Source organism: Heterocephalus glaber, unplaced genomic scaffold (assembly GCF_053883595.1).
Source record: "Heterocephalus glaber isolate CG9 unplaced genomic scaffold, H.glaber_assembly_v1.0 deba00001504, whole genome shotgun sequence".
Lineage (NCBI taxonomy): Eukaryota > Metazoa > Chordata > Mammalia > Rodentia > Bathyergidae > Heterocephalus > Heterocephalus glaber.
The window spans coordinates 36,816,810-36,839,565 of NW_028258324.1; the positions used below are offsets into that span (position 1 = coordinate 36,816,810).

The window sequence follows — 22,756 nt, forward strand, 5'->3', positions numbered from 1 at the left end:
GGTTTTCAAGGATCTGGTTATGTGAGCATATATTCTAGCAGGGAGATGATATCCTAAGTGAAGATGATCCTGAACTAAGATAAGGAGTGGCAGTGGAAGGGAACATGGTAGAAATACCAGTCCTAAAACATGTGGGACCATCAGAACCTAGTGAGAGGTAGTCTGTGTGTGAAGATGGGTCGGAGGAGGATTTAGGAATCAGAGAGGGTCTGCATTTTTGCACTGGCAGGAAGTAACTCCTTGGAACTCGGTAGTCTTTTTTGTTGTTGTTTTTTGTTTTGTTTTGTTCTATTTTTTGTTTTGGTACCGGGATCGCTTGCAAGGGAGATGGTGGCACCACTGAGCTAAATCCCCAACTCCAGAATTCAGTAGTCTTTGATGAGCTGCTCTTTGCAAGCAAGATTTGCGGGGAGAGCTGCCAAGAAGTGGTCATATATAACCCATCTTTCCCAGATTCCCCAGAGGAAAACAGAGATGTAAACATAGCATAACTAGGGCAGCAACACTTGCAGATAATGAGGAGTACGTGGCTATGAACCCCTCTTGTGTAACACTTGTTAGGTAATGATGATTCTAACAGAAGACAGAGATTTGAATTTTTGATTGGGAACATAAGTTGCAATGCAGAGAATTGAGAAGTATTGTACTAAAGCAAAGCACTGCTCTATTAGATACTTTGGCAATAAAGAAGCCTTACTGGATTATGAAGAAATGAAGTAAAACTCTTAGTATTAAGGCCAAAAAATAATGAAAGGAAGATAAAAATTAAAACCCTACACTCTGTATATCAGCTAGGGAAATGACTGACAGTTTCTGGACAAGCACCACAGTGTGTTTCTTCTGAATGATGTCATTTAGTTAGTACAAGAACTGCAATGGCCAGCTACTGAATTATTCCATTTTTCCATGACTAACTGACTTACTGTTGTATTGTGCCTCTCTGTTGCCCAAGAGATTCATATCTACTTGTTCAACCTCAAACCCTTCACAATTACTCTTAGCAGGAAGCGTTTTTTCTTCTTTTTCAAAAATTGCCTGTGAATAAGTGTGATTCAGTGCTTTCACTCATCTCTGTATCCTGATGTTGGTAATTTGGTAAGGTCATTGCATGCTTTTGATCCTGAGCATTTCTTTTTTCTCCATGTTGATAACAGTATCCAGCAGGTCATAATAATACTTGATTTTTTTATGTGTCTCTCCTTGAGAGAGACCCTTGTTCTCTTAGGTTAAAATGTGGAACTTTTTTTTCTTTTTTTGCAGTACCAGGTATCCAACTCAGGACCTTACGCTTGCAGGGCAGGTGTGGTGCCACTGAGCTAAATCCCCAGCTTAAAATATGGAACTTTTATAGTCACTTGTGATTTCTTAAGCTTCCCTTCAGATTTTTTCTCCAAGGGATTTTCCTTTGTTCCTTTCCATTGTTACTTTGAAAGGAATTAAGCATAACATCAACTTTGTAAAGTTTTTTTAATTATAAACAACACATTTATAAGACACAAATCAGTATTGAAATGTTGTTAACTACGTAATGGGCTACCTGAAGTATCACTCAGGCAGCATGTTTGTTTACAGGTGTCATTTGAACCAATCAGTTTGTGTATTGAATAAATTAGATAAAAATGTTTTTATATTTCCTGTTACATTATCTTATAAAAATTAATGAAAAAATATGCAATTTTTGGTCATCCTATATTTAAATAATTGGACTGGTAAGTGGTTAAACTAATTCTGTGTTACTTTTTGAAGTAAATTCTTTTGCAAAAGGGTAAATGCAATGATTAGAAAATATTGTTTATGTTAGTGTTATATGAATTAGAAAGTTGGCACTGCATTGTAGATAAAAACAGGTTTTGGAACCAGCTGGGCTGGGTTCTAATCCTGTCACCCCCTTCTTGACTTTGAGCAAAATACTTGACCCCTTGTGCTCAGATTTCTATATCTGTAAAATGGGGATGTTAATAATAGGCTTATTATGAGAATAAAATAGTGATGTGTTTACCTGTTTTATGATTAATGTTAGTTATTTTTTACATCATCTTTATCATCATTTACTCTGGGTTTTTTTGGTACCGGAAATCGAACACGGGACCTTGCACTTGCGAGCCGGGCGGCGGAACCGCTGAGCTAAATCCCCGGCCTACTCTATTTTTATAATAGTTAAACAAGCCTTACTTTTCCAAAGGTCTACTACAGGTTTCTGTACCTAGTTGGCTGTGAATAAATTAATAAAACTGACATTTTGAATTAGAATGGTCATGAGCTAAAACAGAAAGTGATTTTAAAATCCTTTCCTTGGTTTTGAGCTTTTGTTTTTAGTGACAGTTGCAAAGCTTCTGAAATTTTCCATCTTCTACTTTTGGGCTGGCATATGCAAATGAGAAGCATTGGGTAATCAAAGGTGACACTGACCAGGGCAATTATTTGACCTACATTCTTTTAGTCTGCTATTGGAGAGGCTTTATTCATATTTGAATGTGAGTCTTGAGGAGCTACCAGTAAATCCCATCTCTGCAGGCAGTCTTTCTTCCCGGTTACTAGATGCAGCACTTTGGAGGGCCCTCAGGCAGGCACGCTGGCTTGGCTACAATAAGGGAAAAAGAAGAAGTGCTACCACATGACACAGTGGAAAGAAAGTGAACTCCGGGATTCACAAATCCTAACCCTAAGCAAATTTCTTAACCTCGTGAAGCCTCACTTTCTGATCTACAAAATCATAGAATGGAGGATTGCAAAACACATGGCACTCAACATGGCATAAAATAATATATGTTTATACAGTAAAAGTTTCTTTCAGTCTCCTTGAGGAAGGTGTTGGAGACCTAAGTAACCAAAGCTACAAGCAGACAAGCCTGACAGAGTTAAGTGGCTAACAGGCAGTCCAACAAGTGTTGCAAATAAGCACAACATGCACAATATGAGGGCATAAAGGGTGGTGGTTAGAACACATGGAAGATGTAAGCTGAGACTTAAGGGATGAATTAGGAATTTACCAGTGGGGTGGGAAATGGGAAGGAGGAAGCTGGGCACACAGGAAAGTTCATCATAAAGGCTGGCTTGGATGAGAAGAGATGGATTGGGGCCAGATCGAAAGGGCATTTTCAGACACATTAGAAATTTTGGAATTAAAACTAAGAAAAATGAAACATTTATTGCAGTGTTTAAGTGAAATGATATAATAGATTTTAAGCCTAGAAAGATCAGTCAAGGTGCAGATTGGATTTAAGGAGAAGACACACCAAAGCCTAGTGTTCAGTTGGGGTATCCAGTTAAAGTCCACAGTACAGGCCTGTTCTTCAAAAGAGGAGGCTTCTAAAAGAAGAGAGTGGTGCTTTGATTCATTCATTTATTCCACACATAATATTCAGCACCTGTTATGTGCTATGATGCAATAGTGAACAAAGTCCCCACCTCAATGGAACTACATTCAGCATACAACATAATGAATCCATGAATGAATGAATATAAATGAAATACATTATATGAGTCACCTTTCCATTCTTGGGACAAAATGCCTGACATACAACTTAAAGGAGGAGGGGTTTATTTTGACTTACAGTTTCAGAGGTTTCAGCTCATGGTTACCAGGCTCCAAGGCAGAAATTTCATGGCAGAGAAAAGCTGCTCACCTCATGGTATCCAGGAAGCAGAGCAAGGGAAGAGCCAGAGGAATGGGCCAGGGACCAGATGTAGTTCCCAAGGTCACACTTCCTTGGCTCACCCAGACATATCCAGAAGTGTGCCATACTAATCCTCTAGGTATCTCTCAAGCCAATCAAATTGACAGTCAAAATTAACCATCACATGGATATGGCACTGGTTTTTTATGATGAAGTTGATATCCACATCTCATCCCTGAGCCCACTTTTACAATAAGAGGTCAAGAGTAGGTGAGCAGATATTTCTCAGTCCAGCCTCCTTAAGGCATGGACCTTTTGGGCAGATCTCTGACCTGATGAAATTATGCCTTCATCCCTAGGGCTAGAGTCTTTGGATCTGCCCTACAAACCCCTCTTGGAGACCTGCCCTCCCCCAGTAACATGCAAAAATGTACTGATTCAAGGCTACTGAGAGCCAAGTTCCCAAACTCAAACACCTACAGGGAGAGAATATCATTATGAGTTTTATGCTGCACAGATGGTACCTGATGCTAGAAGGTGAACTTTGCAATGAGACCATTGGGTGTGAGAAACTCCAGCCTCTATAGTGATTACCGCTCTGTGGCTGTATGACAATGATTCTCCACACGTAGCTTTTGCCAACTGGTAGGGTGTGAGAATTCCCAGTGACAGAAGGGAAACTGAACCATGACAGATCTTTGTTTTGGCCTATGGCCCCATGACATGCTGTAACAATGACTTTCTTTTTTACACAAGGAAGAACATGTACAACATTCAGTCATGTGATCTTTGACAAAGGAACCAAAAACATATAATGCAGGAAAGATAGCCTCTTTAACAAATAGTGCAGAGAAAATTAGCTAAACACATGCAGAAGATTGAAGCTAGACCCATATCTCTCACCATGTACTAAACTAACATCAAAATAGATCAAAGATCTAAATATTGACAAAAAAATAGCCTGCTGGAAGATAAAATAGGTAAAACTCTTGATGTCATAGGTATAGGCAAGGACTTTCTGAACAGAACCCCAATTGCACAAGATATAATATCGAGTCAACCAATGAGATCATACCAAATTAAAAACCTTCCATACAGCAAAGGAAACAACTACACAGTGAAGAGATATCCTAGAGAATGGGAAAAAATTCTGCCAGCCATTCCTTGGACAAAGAGCTAATATCTACAATATATAAAGAACTGAAAAAAGATAGACCCTCCCCAAATAAAAGACACAGTTAAAAATGGGCAAGTGAAATGAACAGACACTACTCAGAAGAAGTACAAATGGCCAATAAATACATGAAAAATGTTCAGTATCACTGGCCATTAGAGAAATGCACATTAAAATGACATTGAGATTCCATATTACTCCAGAAAGAATGACTATCTTCAAGAAATCACAAATGCTGGTGAGACTACAGAGAGGAAACTTCTACATCATTGATAGGAATGTAAACTAGTACAACCACTATGGAAATCAGTATGGAGATTCCACAAAAAAAATTAAAAATAGATATTTCATTTGACCTACAAAGTTCCTCTCTTGGTATCCTTCCAAAAGAGTTAAAGACATCATATTACAGTGATATATGCATACCCACTTTCATAGCAGTACAACTTATAATAACTAAATCTTTTTTGTTTTTTTAAATTGATTTTATTGGTACATTTTAGCTATACAATATAATGAATGACATTCATCATTGGAGATTTGTACCTTTACATAATGTATCTTGATTCTTATTTTTCCCCATTCCCCTGCCCTCCCTTCAACCCCTCCATCCCTCTCTACTTACAAAGACTTTGTTTCCATATTTCATTTTGTCATTTTAATTTCATTCCCTTCTTTCCTTTGCCCTACCTCTACAACTTCCCCTTCCCCTTTGCATCTTTTCTTCCTATTTCACCTTATCTATTATGTATTTTGATCCTCATTTACACTTTCAGTTTCTCACACCAGAGAAGCTATTCGATATTTACACAAGGGTCCTATTTATTTCATTGAAGAGTATGGCCTCAAAGTGCATCCACTTAGCTGTAAATGTCTCTAATGTCTCATTCTTTATGGCTGACTACCACTCCATTTTATAAACACACACACACACACACATACACACAGTTGGGTTTTTTTTAATACAGTCTCCAGTTGATGGGCATTTGGGTTGTTTCCAAGTTTTAGCTATTACAAACTGTGCCGCTATAAACATGGGTGCACACATATTGCTGTGGTATGACTCTTTTAGGAAGATACCCAGCAGGGAACTAACTGGGTCAAATGGGACCTCTAATCCTAGTTCTTTGAGGTATTTCCATACTTACTTCCACAGTGCTTGCACCAGTCTACATTCCCACCAACAGCAGAGAAGGGTTCCTTTTTTTCCCCACATCCCCACCAGCATTTGTTATTGGTTGACTTCTTGATAGCAGCCATTCTTTCTGGAGTGAGGTGGAATCTCAGTGTTGTTTTCATTTGCATCTCTAGAATGACCAGTTATGTTGAACATTCTTTCATATGTTTATTTATTGTTTCTACTTCTTTGTCTGAGAAATGTCTGTTCGTTTCAGATGCCCATTTTTTGGATTGGGTGTTTAAGTTTGGGAGGTCTGATTTTTTTAAGTTCTTTATAGATTCTAGATAGTAGATCTTTGTCTGAGGAACAGCAGGTAAAAAGATTTTTCCACATTGTGGGTTGTCTTTTCATGCTGCTGGTAATTTCTCTTGATGTGCAGAAGCTTTTTAATAAGAAGAGATCCCACTTGTTGATTGTTTGTGCTAGTTCACGGGCAACTGAAGTTTTGTTCATAAAATCTTTTCCTATAACAATGTCTTCAAGAGTTCTACCTAACCTCTGTTCCAGCCAGTTTAGCTTTTCTGTTTTAATATTTAGATCTTTGATCCATTTTGATTTTAGTTTAGTGCATGGTGAGAGATATAGGTCTAGTTTTAGTCTCTGGCAAGTTGAAACCCAATTTTTCCAGCACCATTTATTAAAGAGGCTATCTTTCCTCCAGTGAGGGTATTTGGCTCCTTTGTCAAAGATGAGGTGGCTGAGTGTGTCAGGAGTTGTTTCTCCATCTTCTAATCTGTTCCATTGGTCCTCAGGTCTGTTTCTTTGCCAGTACCATGCTGTTTTTACCACAGTATCTTTGAGGTATAGTTTCAGGTTGGGGGTTGTAATAACTCCTGCCATGTCTCTGTTACCTAGAATTGCTTTTGCTCTTCTGGGTCTCTTCTTATTTCAAATGAATTTTTGGATTGTCTTCGCAAGGTCCATGAAGTATGCTGCTGGGATTTCAATTGGGATTGCATTGAATCTTTTTAGCAGTTTTGGAAGTATGGCCATTTTCACTATGTTGATCCTTCCTACCCAGGAGCAAAGGATGTCTTTCCATTTTCTGATATCATTTTCAATCGCTCTTTTCAGAGTGCTATAGATTTCAGAGAAGAGGTCTTTGATTTCCTTGGTTAAGTTGATTCCTAGGTATTTCAGTTTTTTGGATGCTATTGTGAAAGGAATTATTTGCCCTATTTCTCTCTCAGTGAGTCTGTTGTTCGTGTAGAGGAAAGCTATTGATTTTTGTGTGTTGACCTTGTATCCAGCTACTCTACTGAATTTGGTTATTAGGTCTAGAAGACTTTTGGTGGAATTCTGAGGGTCTTCTATATAGAGTATCATGCCATCTACAAATAATGACATTTTGACTTCTTCATTTCCTATTTTTATTCCTTTTATTTCTTTCTCTTGTCTAATTGCCATGGCTAATGTTTCCAAAACTATTTTGAACAGGAGTGGTGATAGTGGACATCCTTGTCTTGTTCCTGATTTTAGTTTGAAGGATTTCAGCTTTTCACCATTTAGTATGATATTGCCTGTTGGTTTTTCATAGATGGCTTTTATCATATTGAGGTAGAGACCCATCTATTCCAATTTTTTGTAGTTTTTTTTTATCACAAATGCATGTTGGATTTTTTCAAATGCTTTTACTGCATCTATTGAGATGATCATATGGTATTTGTCCTTGGCTCTATTGATATAGTGTATTACATTGCTTGATTTCTAATCTCAAGACCAAGGACAAAGGAGTCACCCCTATTGGTCACTGTATTTGTATTTCAGTATAATTGGTTTGCTTTATAATCCTGTTTTTTACAATATCAGAAGGAATCCTCCTCCTCACAAATATGATTAAGAACTTCGGTGATGGCCCAACAAATAGAATTTTAATAAAATGCTAGGTCTTACCAAAAAGATGATCAGGGTATATAAGTAGCTGCTAAGGAGAAGGGAGAACCTCCTGGCAGCAACTTTCAATTCCAGCTACTTATTGGGATAATGAGAATGGTAGCCTTTTAATTATTTTTAGTTATTTAACAATAATACTAGTCTCTGGGACCTAACCTCAAAGATTTTGATTTAGTTAATTTCAGGAGGACTCTGACATCTGTCACAGAAGAAGCAGTGTTGAGTTCAGTCTTGTAGAAGTGAAGTAGAAGGGGAAGATTTAAGAAAGTATGTTCAGAGATATCAAGGCCTCAGTAAGAGTTGTGAATGGTTCTATAGAGCTAAGATTTAAATGTGGTCAGTAAGTCCCTTAGCTCACTCTGCTCCACCCCCAGTTCTTTGCCCAGATTCTGTGTACAAAAGGCTGTGAACTTCAAGCTGGAAAGAACCAAACTCAGCAACTCAACTAACTTATGTTCTTTTCTTACCCAGCTCATCTCCTAGTAGAGAAGGTGGATCTGTAGTGGTTAAGAATGTAATCGTAAGACAGACTTCTTGGAGCTAATTCCAGTTCTTTGGAAAGTTATTTAATCTATCTGCCTCAGTTTCTACACTGTTGATAGCATTTCCTAGGATAGTACCAATAGCTGAATGGGAGAGGTACTTTTGTTGACTCTATTACAGATGAGACTTACAGATGCTGAATAACTTGGCCAAAAATCACAGCTGGTTAGTAGGCAGAGCTGAGATTAGAAACCATATCTTTGATTATCAGAAAGGAATGTCTAAAATGCAAACAATTTCAGGAATGGGTGATAGATGTGATAAAAATATGCTCTTGGCATAGTGGTGGATCAAAGGAAAGATTCACTTCATTTGAATAGGCCAGAGGAGAATCATGAGTTGGGTCTTGAAAATAGGATTCTCCAGCAGAATGTGGAAAGAAAGCAATGCAGGCAGAGAGAACATCACATGTAAAATTGTGGAGACAGGAAGAGCATTTATGGGAAAGTTACATACAAAAATGAGCTTATGTATTTATATAAGGAAGATTTTCTAGCAGGAAGAATTTTCAGTTGGGGATGGTTAACAGTTACAGTTTTATAAGTAAGATACTATTATAAATGTTGTTTCTCTAAAAGGAGAAATTTCTGAATTCCAGCCAACTTACAAACACAAGTTCTGGAAGTAAATATTTACAAGTAAAAGAGAGACAGTATATGCAGATATAGTGTATACATATTTACACAGCACACATGAGTACTTCCTAGAATTTTCTTAAGAATTGTCAGATACTTATCTTTTCCTAATCAAATGATGAGATCTATTTAAAGTAAGAAATAAAAGCACTATATTCTGCATGGATATTTTGTTGTCACATTTATGGTAAGCAATGTACTATTTTGGCATGATATGGTTTTAGGTTATATCTGAAATTAAATACAGGTCCTTTAAAAGAAACATTTTTAGCCTTTCACTATGGTTCGAATCCTGCTTTCTACAAATTGGGGTATTTTCTTCTATAAGAAGTTATCCATTCAATTAATAACAATTTCATATATATATATATATATCTTACTATTTTATAAATTACTTCTATACATGCTGTCTTTACCACTTTCTTATTTTTATTTACAACCTTAAAAATATTTGTAGAAGGTAGAAAACATAGGTTTTAATAAAGCAATGAAGAAAAACAGCTTGGCACAGTATCTGACACCTGATAAAATGTAACATATCAACAAATGTTATTGGTACAATTGATAACATCAGGGTTGTTATGTCCGATTGACAGTTGAAGAAATAGTTTATAGTAATTAAGGCTACTATGGTTATAACATTATGGATGTTATAACATTATGGTAAATTTTTGAAGCTAAGACTTAGCAAAGTGCAATTTTACTGACATAAAATCCATAGCCTTTCATTTGTACCAATAAAAAAGAATGAACAAAGAAATCCCTTTTGTTAATAAAATACCTGTTACGTGTTGAGAACTAAGTATGTATTAGCGTTTTCTTTTGCAAGCACTGTGTGAGATGAGATTTCATTTTTATAGACCAGTGATGGTGAACCTTTTAGAGCTTTCAGTACTACAGTCAACCTGTGTGGCACATATGCCATTGGTTTGCCATCACCGTTCTAGATGAAGAAACTAGAAATGATTATGGGATAAGTCACTTACCAAGGCAGGTCACATTGCAAGTAAGTGTCAGAGTCCCTAAGTGTTCTTAGGTTTGACTGCCAAGGCTGCTGACCTTCCTCTGGAGTACACTGTGTCTAATTGATGCTTGCAAAGAACAATTTTTTTTTTTTTTCTGATATCGGGGATTGAACTCGGGATCTTGTGCTCGCAAGGCAGGCAGCAGAACCACTGAGCTAAATCCTTGGCCCTAATTATCTTATTTTAACTGAGAGCAGACATTTGAGAGATTTGAGTCACTCGCAAGTAAAGAAAATACTCTTAGTTTTATAAAATTGCCAGCCAAAGAGAAGAAAGTGGTCATTTAGTATAGGCTTTTCTGTAAAATACACAAAGGGTTTTTGTGCCTTTAAAAAAAAAACTCTATCCCTTTCCATGTCTGAGCGATGACCTTTTTGATGTTGTACTCTGGGTGGAATTCATTCAATAGGATGTGAGTGGGATTTTAAGAGTGTGACAGGAATGACTGATGAATCTTTACCCCATTTATAAGTGGCATGTCATGTTAAAAACAATGTGGTATTGGTATCACCAATGAATGGGGGAGATGTAAATGAACAATGGACATAGTAAAGTATCTGTTTGAATTAAGTTTAGCTTTGAGTGACATAAAATCCAAAATACCAGTACTCCAGACAAGATAAGATTTCATTTCTCGTGCATGTAAAAGAAATGTGGAGCACAGTAATCTAAGGCAACCTCAAGATGACTGAAGTTTTTTTCTGTTTGTTTTTTTTATTTTTTATTGCATTCCTTCTCGTTCTTGGTCCAAGACTTTGTGCTTCAGTGTCCAAACTGACTGCTTAAACATGTACTGTCATGTTGTAATCCAGCCTGTAGGAAGGGAGAAGGAAGAGGAAAGCACGTTTCCCTTTTTTTAGGGACCCTTTATGGAAATCACATGTTGTACCTCTCCCTAGATGCAGTTTGCTGAACTTTAGTCATATGGCTGTGACCCCACAAACCTACTTGCAAAAGATGCTGGAAAATGTACTCTTATCTCAGCCCCAACATGCCCAGTTAAAAGGTGTGAGCATGTGTGTGTACGTGTGTGTGTGCATGTGCAAGTATATGTGTTGGTATAGCGAATTCAATCAGTTAGGAAAAAATGAGAAAACAGATATTGGGGGAGACTAGTCAAGTTCACTGTGAAAGAATGAAAGGAGTAAGCCTTGCAGGGTAGAAAAAGTGCCTCTGTTCTGGATATACTATGTGTCCATTGCCTTGGACACAAACCCTGGAAAAGGTATGTAGATATAGGTCCTAAAGGCTGTAGGTCCTTTTCCTCTGAGCGCCTGATTTTGACTGAATGACAGAAATCTTTAGGAACCCCTGTCTTTAACAAGGAAAGCAAGGATGGCCGTGATCTTTATTTTTTTAGTAGCTCCTTTACACACTCCTTCACTACAGATAAGACCTACCCAAAGAATTAGGTCATTATCGAGTCACTCCAACCCTGCAATTACCTTCAGAAGCTGTGACTTCCATTTGAAAGTCTGAGCTCCCCACATGGATACACTCTGCATAAGGGAAATGAATTGCAAAGTTCTTGCAACCTGTTTTCATCAGCACACACCCAGGGAATCTAGTCGCAGATGGGAAGTAAATATAGACACTGGGAATGTTTAGGGAGCTGCCTGCTTCTCTGCTTTCTTCTGTCACAGTGCTCTTGTCTCCTAAAGAATATTGAAATAGTAATCTTAGCAACTAATTTTTAATGCTAAACCTATTCCATGTTATTACAGTTAATCTTGAGAGCAACCTGGAGGGTAGGCTGCATCCGTTCCTATTTTAAAGATGTAGAAGATCAGAGATCAAGTCACACGACTAGTAAGAGGAGTTGCGAAGATTTGAACTCAGTTCTCATGGACTCCAAAATCCATTTCCTTTATCATTATAGCCTCACATAAAAAATACAAGAAAGTACAAGGACGCTTTCTGTGTTTCTTTTATAATAATAACCTAAGGAAAGTAGAGAGATGGAATAAACTTTTCCTGACCTGATTAGAGTTGTACAATCCTCTGGGATCCTTGGGGGACTGGTTCCAAGACTCCTGGCCCATCCCAAGAACCACAAATGCTCAAGGTGTAGTATTTACATATAAGTTACCCACATCATCACATGTACTCTATTTTTTATTATAATCCCATATACTTTAAATCATCTTTTAATTATTTACAATATCTAATACAATGCAAATGCTGTAATTGTTACACTATATTGAGGGGAATAGTGACAAGAAAAAAATCTATACATGTTTAATACTGATGCAATTTCATTTTAAATATTTTTCATCTGCAGTTGGTTGAAACCATGGATGCGGAACTCTCTGGTAGGGAGGACCAACTGTATTCCGGTTCCTTTAACCCTCTCATTGCTTCTTTATGTGGATACAGGTAATACCCCATTCGAGTAAACTAAACGAAATGCTGTTGTTTAGCACTAGGAGGACTTGGAGACTACTTAGGTATAAGCAGGTGAGGGAGGTTGGTAGCAAAGAGCTGGAGCAGGAGGCCTATTCTCTCCTTATTGATTGCTTTTCAAAGGCCAGTGGCAGGCCCTGGTCCCTGCAGTGTAGGGGAATATAATCATCGTTTACAATGAATTGATACATTTCAAATATATTTCAATCAATATACAATCATTATATTTTAAAAATATCTCCACTACTGAGATTATGTGAAGGAAATGGAACCAATTTATTGAAAAGGACCTCATTGGCCAAGAGAAAAAGAGACAGGCCTTGAGAATACCATGTCTTCTTCATCCAGTTCTTCTTCTCAGTCAAGTATTCCAGATCTATGAGCTCATAATTATTTGCTGAGGAGCTTTGGTGTCTATAGCACAGGGTGAGCTGGCATTGAAACTTAATAAGTAGTAGCTTGTAGATCACTTGTATTACATTTGTCAAAACTCGATTGTAGTTCCTGCCTTTGTCCCCTCAATGTATCACTTAGGATGCTTTCAGACACGAGTAAGAGCACAACAAGCTCAACCTGACTTTGCAGGAATGAGATTTGTTGGCTTTTGCAGTGTGGAGCCTGGTTAACAAAAGCTTCAGGAGATGGGGTCATAGCTCAGTAGTAAAGTTTGTGCTTAGCATACATGAGGCCTTGAGTTCAGTCCCTAGCATCTCTCCCTTGGGGCAGGAGGGGCGGAGGGATTCAAAATTTGTTTGGTTCATTTACCCAATAGGACTACACCAGAAAACTTATCATTGTGTTTTTCAAACCTCTCTGCTCTGTTTCTTGCAGTCAGTTTCATTTTATAGCCCTCCCCTCCCCTACCCTGCAGTGGTTGTTGGTTGCCAGATAAGTACATCCAGGGTGTTTGAGCTCCTACATTCCTTTTCAGGGAGAGATAAATAGTCACTTCCAGAAGCTCTCTCAGAACAGCCAGTCATCCAAAAGTCCTGCTTCCAGATCAGCTTCCCCAAACACTTGGGCTTTGTAGGAGGATCTGAGGATGCCCAAATAGAGGTTAAAATGTTACTAAAAGAAAAGGAGTGGGGTTAGGAAAGCAACTACAGTACTGGTTAGATTCCCTGTTCTGAGAATCAATGCCAGCAGCACCCCAAGACATGATGTGTATCTTGGCTTGACTCACAACTTTCGGAGGGCTGCTGACCTCTAGTGTTTTGAGTAAAACACTGGATCCAAAATCCAGAGACTGGCTTACTGCCTCTCGCATAAGAATCTAAACAGCTATGTCACCTTCTAATATACAAGGGGGCTATGAGGAAAATAAAACTTCTAGAAGCACTTTAATATATAATGATTTTAATATGAAGCCTGCCAAAGACCCTTCAAGACCCAGCATACAGGACTCCCCTGACTTTGTAAACCAGGATCCTAAGAGTAATCCTTACTACATCTGTATATCATCATTCAAAGTATATCTCCTCCCCAAATGAGGGTAGGGCCTGTGTGCAAAATACTCAGGTCCTCACACTGGGCATCTACAGGCTTAGTGAATACTTACATAAATAAATAAAGAGCCCAGCTGCTGCTCAGCTCTCCCCACACCCCCACCCCAGCTTCTTCTTTTGCTTATAGATACCAGATCTACTCACAGTAGGAAAACTAAGCAATCAAGTGTGTTTTGAGATTGTATATTATACAAATGTGCAAGTAATCCTGTAACCCCAAATAAGATGTAAGCAGTTGTTTTTATGTTGTGTTATGGCCATGACATGGTCAGATAGCAGAGAAAGCATTCACTGTGCAGGAAATTTTATTATAATCATTTCAGCAAGCACTGCCACTGTGAGCTTTGCTTTTTGAGTATAGTTGAGGCTGGGTTAGGTGGGGTCCTTCTTTGGCCCACACATGTGGGTGACAGCACTTTAACTGTGTTCCAGGATTTGAGTCATGGGAAGAGAAGAAAGGCAGGAATGTGATAATTATCGTACAGGATAACTATCAAGAAAAGAGAATGTTTTTGTTTTGTTTTAATTTTAATTGACTTCTAATTCAAGTGTGAAGTAAGGCTGGTTTCAGGAGAAGAGAAAATTTGCACAAAGCCAGGATTAGAAATGAACAACCATTAGTTATGGAGGACATGAAAGGACAACAGGATTTCTCAATCTGGGGTCTGAGGGAGAGTTCTGGGAAAGAGTGGCAGCCACAGCTGTACAGGTCCCGACAGCTGCTGTGCTTTGGCAGGCTGAGCTGCTGCTGCTGCTGTTAACAGCTGTGTTGCTTCCTACTACAGCCCTCTCTGCATGGCACCCTCTGAGATCACCTCTCACCATCCTTCCTATCCTCTTTTTACAGAGGAGGAGAAAACAGACAAGTAAGTTACATAGTGATCAGATGAATCGTGAGAGGGAGGAAAATGAAATCACTAATACAGAATGGCCGGAAAAGCCAAATTGTATTGTTGTGTCCTAAAACACTGGTTCATTTTGCCAGCCTGCGCTTTTCTCCCAGATAAACTAAGTGCTGTTTATTACTGAGATTGCTATCATTACAATTTTGATATCTTATAGACAGTGAAGATAGATACCAAATATTTGTTCTACTTTTCCATTGGAACATTTCACAATTTTGCTTTGGAGTCTGTCTCTGAGATGCATAGCTTTCCTGCAAAAATGTGGATTTTATTCATTCAGTGTTAACCAAGATTTTTAAGAATCCACTACAGTGGCAGACCACTTAAAAGTTGAAATCTGTGACAATTGGTCAGTTTGGAATAGTATCTTACTTTAGGCAATCTTTGTGTTTCTGGAAGAAAGGGATGGAAGAAATTCTGTGTGGACTTAGTTGAACTGATGTATAGAGAGTGGGCAAGTCTGCGTGACCTGGGGTTCATGCCAGCTGACCACCTGGACCCGTGCTTTCACAAGCACTTGACACAGCCCTCACCTTCTTCAGTGTGCTGAGTATGTAAATTGGGTTGGCATGAATTGCTAAGTGCCCTCTCTGATTTTGTAAAAGAATCAACTGTTAGAAAGATTGTAGCACTTTAGAGACAAAAGTATATTTTAAAATTTTTCTTTATCTTCATTTTTTTTCTTTACTTCTTTTTTTTCTTCTTTCCCCTTCCCTAGATTAGTGTGTGTATGTTGAATGAGATAATCTCTAATTAGGAATTCTCTTGAGAAGAATAATCAGCCTGGGAAATGTGGGAAAGCTATGGCTAGACAGCTGTTTAATTTTGGCAAAAAAAAAAAAAAAGCACTCATTCTTCATCATCGCTGGTGTGTGAGGCAGTGTGGTGCATGTGTGAGTGTGCTGTTTGATTTGTGAAAGAGGTGCTGTCACTAATGCATAGACAAGTGCTTTACACCTGCTGTCTTATTAAGCCCACTGAACAGCCCCATGAGGCAGGTATTACTGTTCTCTTTGTACAGATGAGGAAATTGAGGCTTAGCTAAATTATGAAATTTTGCCAAGTTATACATAGTTACTAAAGCAGATAGCCAAGTTTTGAGATCCAGACATTTCTAACTGAAGAATCCTGCTCTTTTTTTTTTTGTACCGGGGATTGAACTCAGGACCTTGTGCTTGAGAGGCAGCTGTGGCACCACTGAGCTAAATCCCCTGCCCTTCCTGCTCTTTTTACTATACCAAATGTCCTAGGCCTCAAGTTTTTGTCTTTGAAATAAAAATATAAATAACAATGAACATTTGTCCCACTTTCAGATAGCTTTTCCAAAGCTCTTGTGTTTTCACTAAGAACTTAATTGTTTTTGTTTTCATTTCATGTTAATAATAAGTATGTTCTGGTCCATTGCCTTATAACCAGTTCTGTGGTATGACTAAATAGTGCTGTTTCTCTTGTGTTTGAATTGACACAAGAAGTATTTTTCCAGAGATTGTGTGCTGTTTTACCCAATATCTACTCTTCCTTTCAACCATACTAATGAAGCCTTGATTTCACTCTTGGCAGAAATATATCCCTACATTTCCCAGACTCCCTTGCAGTTAAGAATGGTCATGTATGAATCATTGGGTGGAACTTCATTGAAATATCCGTAACATTGGCTGGCTTAGTAGGCCGATGTATTATTTTTTACCTTCTACCAAGGAGATGCACCATTTCTGGAGGCTGCAAGATCAGGTCAATGTGTGAAGTGGTTGAAGCAACTCCTATTCCACCTCCTTACTCCAAAAATCTACTTAGTATATTGTCCTCAGATAGAGGATATATTAGATATTAATCTGATAAAAGCAGATACTGCACTTAATGTTATCCACAAAAATAAAAAGCAATGGTCAGTGTCTTTTTTACTCTCTACTCTTTCTCTTCTGTTAGCTAAGAAGGATCCAGTGGGAAGGAAGTCAATATGTAACCATGAGAGTAAACACACATGCTAGAGGCGGCTGAGGCAAAGACAGAAAGTCTAGGTCTCTAATGACTACAAAAAACCCCCACTATACCCCGTCTGGACTTTCCTGCCTATAGATCTTTCATTATGTGGGAAAAGTAAGTTCTTGAATTTTTAACACCTTTATTGAGACATCATTACATACCATAAAATTCTTTTGCCTCACGTGATTTTTAGTGAGTTTATAGGGTTTTTCAAACATCATACAATCCAAATTTAGAATATTTCTATTACCCAAAAATATCCCTTCAGCCTTAGGCAATCACTGATCTGCTTTCTGTCTCTATAGATTTGTGTTTTCTGGGCATTTCATATAAATGAGATCATATACTATTTAATCTTTTGTCTACTTTCACCTACCCTGTTGTTTTTTTATATTCATCTATGCTGTAGCATATATCAGTAGTTTGTTGCTTCTCAGTGCTAAATAATATTTCACTGCATGGCTATACCACATTTTGTTTAACCATGTACCAGTTGATGGAAATGTGAATTGTTTTCACTTTGTAGACATTATGAATAATGCTGTTGTAAATATACACACACACACACATATATATATTCACAGCAGCATTTTATGTATAGCATTATATATACATTTTATATATAACATATATATATATATATGGGGGGGCTGTTTTCATTTCTCAGGTAAATACTTAAGAGAAGAATTGCATGGTCATAGGATAAATTTGTGTTTAATTTTTAAAGAAAATCAAACTGTGAATACACCATCTTACATTCCCACCACCAATGTATGAACATTCCAGTTTTCCATATTCTTACCAATAATATTTTGTCTTTTTGATTCTACTGTAGTGGGCATGAAGTGGCATCTCGTTTTAAATTTGCATTTCTCTTATGACTAATGATGTTGAACATCTTTTCATGTGCTTTTGGCCATTCAGATTTCTTCTTTGGTGAGCTATCTTTACAATTGTTGCTCATTTTGAATTGTCTTATTATTAACTTGAAGAGGTCTTACATATCCTGGGTACAAATCTTTTACTAGAAATAATATTTGTGTATATTTTCTCCTAGATAGTGGCTTACTTTTCATTTCTTTATAGATGTTTTTGAAACACAATAGGCTCAAAGCTTTTGGTATTGATGAAGTTCATTTCCTTCAATTTTGTTTTCATGGACCATGCTTTTGATATGGTGCTTAATAACTCTAAACCAAAGATTACAAATATCTTCTATGTTTTCTTCCTCAAGTTTTATAGTTTCGGCCCTTACATTAGGTCCATGCTTCATTTTTAGTTTATTTTTTTAACATGATGTGGGGTTCTTTTGCATGCAGATAACCAGTTGTCATAGTATGAACTGTTGAAAAGGTTTTACTTTCCCCTATTGTATCACCTTGGCACCTTTTCTCAAGGACAATAAATGTAAAGGTTATTCTTAGGGTCATAATTCCATTGTGTTGATTTATATTTCTTCCCTTATGCTGATTTCATACTTTTTATATTTTCACATACATTTCAGGATCAGTTGTTTTCAATTTCTGCCCAAGGACCTGCTACCCACAGTTGTTGATTCCCAGTGCTCCCCTTAAAAAATGTCCTACATTTGAATCTCTACCTTAAGAGCATGCTTCTTGTGCCCAGTGACCTATGAGATTTCTGAGCATCAGGAAAAAAGGCCTAAAGTCCAGAATTATTCTATTTTCATGATGTCAGGAGAATAAATGGAATAATATTTTATAGGGGATAGAAAAGCAGGAGCCAATGGTGGGAGACTTTGGAAAATAGGATGAGATGTCAGCCTTGATGGGAAATGTCCCAGAAAGCTTTAGCTGGTCCACATGCTATACATGTTGCTGAGTAAAAATGTTGAGAATTGGCCGGGGATTTAGCTCAGTGGTTTCGCCGCCTGCTGTGCAAGCGTAAGGACCTGAGTTCGATCCCCGGTACCAAAAAAATAATAATGTTGAGAATGACCCTGACCTTCCCTTTGTAAAGTAAATGTGTAACCTGGATTCAGCCTTCATCTTTAATATTTATTGCTTCCTTTATTTGAGATCCTGTGAATGGGGCTTTGAAGCTGCAAAGAGAAGATCTGATTTTAGATCTCCCTTGAGAACTTTGTGGCTGTGTGATTTTTAGAGTTTCTATTTATCATTTGAAAAATAGGTATTTTGAAGATTTAAATATCCTAATTTCAGGGCTATTCACTGGTGTCACGTGAACAGGAGGTTTCCATGGTCAAATATCTCTGAGAGGCATGGGGCTAAACTAAATCAAATAGATTTCTTTACTTGATGTAATTCAAATCATCTCACATTAGCCCATCAGATTTCCCCTACTCCTGATACCCTCCCTGGAGCATATAATAGGCCTGTGTCCTATTGGAGTCAGACTAAGAAACTTGGTCCATCACATAATTGGCAATTAATAAATGTTAAATAGATTCTGTTGATCCCAGTGATCAATGGTCTGCATTGATTTGACCTTCAACTAAGTTAGGAGTCTCTTGGAGATAAGTGAAGACTTCCCAATGACTCTGATACTTAAAATAAGTGTGTTCTTGTTTATTGAAATTTGCTAAAGTGCAGACTTCAAAGATATCCACAAATTGTGTATCTAAGATTTGTATCCTTCAAAGAAAAGCTCTCAAGCTTTTAGATTAGGGAGACACACAGATGTCCAATGCACATCCCTCCATTGGCTGATAGTGGACAAGGTGTTACATTCAGACATATATGGCTGCCATGGAGGGATGGGCCATTGGGTTGAAAAGGGTGCTGCAGGTGTGTTTTGGATATGAACAAGGGTGCTATGATGAATTAGTGATGTCCTTTACTAAGAGCATTTGCCACTTTCATTTTAGACCCTGAATTTAACTGAGACACTCCTTTAGCTTTTGAAGACAAAGAATAAATTATGCAAACTGTGTTAAGTGCACTGTTTTCAAAACTCATCATCACTTTTACCTCTAACTTCTCTATGCCAGTACTCTCTGTTTGTGATATAATTGGTGTCTCTAGGCATAGCCCCATGATTGTTCCTCGGTCTTCATTTCTCGTAACTAATTTGACCTCAAGCAATCTCAAATCAGTCCTTTCCCTGTGTCAGACCCCCCTCCCTGTGTCAGACGCCCTCCCTACTGCCATTCTATACACACTATCACCTCTCTCAACTGCTGCACCTTCTCCCACTCAGTCTCCTCACTTTCTGGTCCTGCACTCTTTAAGTCTTTACCTAATCTACCTACCTATCTACCCAATCTCAGACCCTTTAGTGACTTCTTCAAAGTAAAGCCTAAACTAAATTTGGCATTAGAAGCCTACTGTGTCTGGTCCCTACTTACCTCTGGTCTCATGCTTTGCTACTTTTTTTGTCCTATAGCAAAAGCAATCTGCAGAACTTCCATTTCACGCCATACCATTTCTAGCTTCCTTGCCTTAGCAGTGGCCCCAGTTTGAAATGTTTTTTCCACCCTGTCCTTTACCTGTCCAGTTGACTCCTACTCATGACTGAAGTTCAGTGTAGCTATCACCTACTCCAGAAAATCTTGCCCTTCCTCCCCCTCTCCCAGGTTTTATTAGGTGCTGTGATAATTATTTGTATTATAAATATGTACTGTGTAGAGTAATTGGGTGTATAACTGTCTGTGTCTGAGAGTGGGAATGTGTCTTATTTTGTCTCTATAGCTTTTACATGAGTATGCCTATATTGTCTTAAGCATTCAATAAAATGTATAAACCAAATAAAAGAAGTAAATATTTATGAACAGAACTAGGCTAACAGTAACCAGAATATGTCAACATCAGAATATGACCAGTACTCAGGTAAAGAGTTGTCTGTGTGGATTAAGAGCAATTGCTATGCATAGCTGGCCAGGTCTGAAGGGGAGAGAAACCAACCAGCATCATCAGTGAGCAACATGCTGAGCAGATTCTCATAGCCTCACTGTGCCATAAAGCAACATGGATATTGAGTTCTATCTGGTTTCCAGTGAAAGAAAATCATTTTGAGGAGTCCTTAGCTGGGTTTAAAGTAATTTTCTCACTTTTGTGTGGCCTTTCTGGGTGTCTACTCATATCAGTACCACTGTGGCTTGTAGGGAACAGGGAAAGGGGATGTTACCAGAACCCCTATAGTGGGTCCTGGTCTCCTGTGAGCCATGACAGCACAAGGCAAATTAAAGAATAAAGACAGGAAACAAGACTTAGAGAAGAAGCTGGGTTCTGTGCCTGACCACTGCTGCTCTGGGCAGCAAAGACACCCCAAGCTTGCCACTATTTATTGGGTTCATAGGGAGTAACAGATGACTCAGAGGGCAGCAATAATCCTAAATTGACAAGGATCTTATAATTGGAGGAAGTATCAGATGTCTCAGAGGGTGGCAGTAATCCTATGACCGTGAGACTCTTATGCTGATGAGGATTTTAGGTCAATGAGAAGCTTATATTGATTAGGACGGTTAGGAAGGTAAGATGTGCAAGGATGTTCCTACAACAGTAGGTGAGATGAGTTAGGCTGATAAGGAATTTGTCCCTTCCCAAGTGAAACCTTTCTCTTACTATTCTGTCCTCAAGGAACCAGGATGTCTTCAGCTGATGTAATTTTGCCCTTGGGTATTGCAGCATCATGGGACCATTGAGGTCTTAGCTGTGACTGGAGGCAAAAATGGAGTTATGTTTCAGCATGTCATAGCTGGCTTATAGAGAAGAAGACTAGGCCTAATCATAATTTAATTATGAAATGATTTTTCCTCAAAATTATGTAGAATGGCTCCCAACAGTGGCTGACTTTTTTTAAAAAAATGCCTGTGATTTGGTTTGTCTTCCCTCACAGATTGCTATAAAAGAGAAACATTCTTACTACTGATGAGGTCAGACTTAAACTGACTCAGGTGATCCTCTGTTAACTTACTGAGTGGATTAATACTTCCTTTCAACTAAAGCTTTTTTATGACAATACAGAAGGAATTGAGTGTAACCTGTCACTTTCTGGTTAAATTCCTCTCTGTACTTTCCCATTGAAATCCTCACTGTGTTCGGGACTTCTACCCATCACAGGCTCTAAGCCTCAGTTTTGAATAGCCATTTTACATATATTCGCCTACAGTGTGCCGTAGCCCAAGAGCCAAAATTTAAAACAAGCATGTAGTCTTCTCTCATTCATCCTATGGCAAGACAGACCTTCAGCAACTGTGCTTGACTGAAATCTAGATGTAGCCAGATACCCTGATCAGAAATCAACGAAGGAGGATTTATGAAGCCCACATAAATTATCCCCAAGTAGCAGGTGTGAGTGTAAAGGAGGAAGCTGCAGTGGTGGGAAAATTTCAGTCATCCTAAGATATGCTAAATGAAGAAGTCATTTTCCATCCATTATGCTCTTGTCACATGGTTCCCAGTTAAGAGTGCTGTGTCCAGTACTAAAGTTTTAGGGACAAAAACGTCTCTGAAAAGCTGTAAACAGTCATTGGATATACTTTAAAATAGAGACACTAATACTCTGAACTCAAAATTAAAGTAGAAAAGAGTGTGCAATAGTGGAACAGGCCTTGGATCATTTATTAGCCTGCTGGCATGTTGCCATCAGTTTCTCTCCTTTCTTTCCCCCTTAGAGAATTTCCTAATCACTTCAGAGGATTTCCTAATCACATCTTCCCCAGGAAACCATGACAAAGCACCATCTGGGAGTCCACAAGACCAACCAGCAGCAGGGTCTTTATGTGGCAGCATAGTCTGGGAGCCACTGCCACCATCCCTGCCACTTGCCGTCAGTGCCAGGAGCAGGGCTGAGGGTTTTGCCCTTCTAGTCCCTTGCAGCCTTCATATTACGTTATGGGCAGGTACAGAGGCTTTGAGAACCTGAGTGCCTGTCCAAGGTTGTAGAGTGAGAATCAACTGTGGCCAGCATG

At 38.3% G+C, this 22,756-nt stretch overlaps 1 protein-coding gene and 1 non-coding gene across 5 annotated transcripts in view; one reads left to right on the forward strand and one right to left on the reverse strand.

The window, feature by feature from the left end:
• Schip1 (schwannomin interacting protein 1) overlaps positions 1–22,756 on the forward strand; it is an 809,964-nt gene that overhangs the window by 712,936 nt on the left and 74,272 nt on the right. The gene's annotated exons all lie outside the window — the stretch shown is intronic.
• On the reverse strand, positions 16,577–16,764 carry LOC147825305 (U2 spliceosomal RNA). Its single transcript, XR_015441213.1, has one exon. It is a non-coding gene; the product is annotated as a U2 spliceosomal RNA (small nuclear RNA).